The sequence below is a fragment of the Acipenser ruthenus genome, chromosome 2, assembly GCF_902713425.1.
Source record: "Acipenser ruthenus chromosome 2, fAciRut3.2 maternal haplotype, whole genome shotgun sequence".
Lineage (NCBI taxonomy): Eukaryota > Metazoa > Chordata > Actinopteri > Acipenseriformes > Acipenseridae > Acipenser > Acipenser ruthenus.
In genome coordinates, this window is record NC_081190.1 from 30,917,469 (window position 1) to 30,919,154 (window position 1,686).

General features: G+C 43.5%; 1 protein-coding gene across 7 annotated transcripts in view; it reads right to left on the reverse strand.

Moving 5' to 3' along the window:
• Positions 1-1,399, reverse strand: part of LOC117421054 (zinc finger protein 462-like) — a 53,988-nt gene extending 52,589 nt beyond the window's left edge. For 2 of the 7 annotated variants that reach the window (XM_058993852.1, XM_058993841.1), the window contains exon 1: positions 714-1,399. The gene's annotated coding sequence lies outside the window, so the exon portion shown is untranslated. Of the gene's footprint in view, positions 1-353 lie in introns of all 7 variants that reach the window. The other 5 variants (XM_058993856.1, XM_058993849.1, XM_058993843.1 and 2 more) reach the window with 4 other exon arrangements.
• Positions 1,400-1,686: the final 287 nt, after the last annotated feature.

A 1,686-nucleotide genomic window follows, 5' to 3' on the forward strand; every position in this document is an offset into this window, starting at 1 on the left:
GTTCAACATCTGCATAATGAATATTTAAAATCCAAGTCTAAACTCTTGAGGCTGCTCATTCCACCCTCAACTCTATCAGGTCTGCTTTTCTGTGTCTGGAAACATTACAATCATCCTCCATTTTCTAGTGAGGTCCACTGTCACAAAACTTAACCAAGCCTTCACAAGTGAATAAACATATCCTAAGATTGTCTGCCCTTGTGGGATCTGCAAGCTCAAGACAACATCAAATACAAATCTTAAGTCCACCCTTGTTTCATGAATCTTGAGAATTTCTGTCTCACTTCAGGCTCTCCCCTAAGACTGTCTGCTGTGCTTTCCTCCATTTTATGGTGAAGCCCACAATGACATACCTGACTTTAGCTCTGGCAGCACAAACATCCAAACCCCAGCCAGCAGCAGAATAAAAAGAAACCAACTGCAGTTCAAGACCACCCCACCTCCCCCACTCCCCCAGAAAACGGGGAGCTTCCAGACAAGCACGTTAAAAAAATCCAGCCTTTATGGTTTTAACAGAGTAAGGTGGTCCAACGCGAGCTGCAAAAACCTGGACAGAGCTTTTAATTGAGTAAGTCTGGACTTGGACCAGAAGCAGGCTGTCGTTAATGGAGGCTCAGCTCTGACTGGCGCTGGGAGAAGAGAGCTAAGCGTGCAATGGCTTCTCTTTCCAATCTAGCTAACAAGAAAACAAGACATTCCGTGATCAGACCTACCTAAATAAACCCTCCTGGGGATCAGATCGCAAACTCAAGCTCTAGGGAGGTCCAATTCCGTGTCCCGATCTCCAAAAGAATGTACAAATAAAGGGGTGGTTGAAAAAATAAAGAGGTCACGATCTGGCTGGCTCTACGTGTCTGAGTGCCAGAACGGAGAAGCTTTCTTTTCTCTCTCTCTCTCTCTCTCTCTCGCTCGCTCGCTCGCTCTCCCTCTCGTTCAGTGATCCAAGTCTTCACGACTGGTCCTAAACTAAAAAAAAAAAAAACCTTCAGCTTCTTCCAGCTGATTACACAGACGCTGTCCAGATTGCACAACGTCTTGCTTAAATGGATCATTAACAAAGCCGAGATCTTAACGTTTTGGTTTCACGTTTTACTTACTGGTTTGTCCAGAAAAAGCTATCTTACAAAAGTTGTTTTGTGTCTCATGCGTGTGCCCGGTCTACAGGGTGATCGCCATCTTTCCTGCTTCTCCTTTGCTGCAGCTGCAGATGACCTGAGATCCTCTCTCTGAATAATGAGCAACCAGAGACAAGGAAGACAATCTGCAAAGCAGGCAACACAAAGAAGTTTTGGAGACAAGCAAGCACCAGGGGGTGCACAAGAGTTTGCAATGGTGATGGAATGGACAATGTGGTGTATCCAGAAGCCTCTTAGATTGCAATCAACCCCAATTAAACAGAACATCTTTCAGCCTGGATAGACTTCTTTATGAGAAAACATTCCAGTATATCTAAGTTTAGAAATTTGGACTATGCTTAAAAAACATCGTTTGGGCACCCTTAAAAGTATCAATATCCCTTTTTTGCAAAGACCATAACCTAAGCAATACTGGTCACATGCAACCAAAGAAAACCAGAATCAGTTTCTTGAGGTTCAAGAGGGGGTGATTATTTATTGGGGCGTGTCTGTCTCTTTTAATGGTTAAGAAGTAGATGTGTTTGTCTTAATCATCTCAAAACACCTTTAT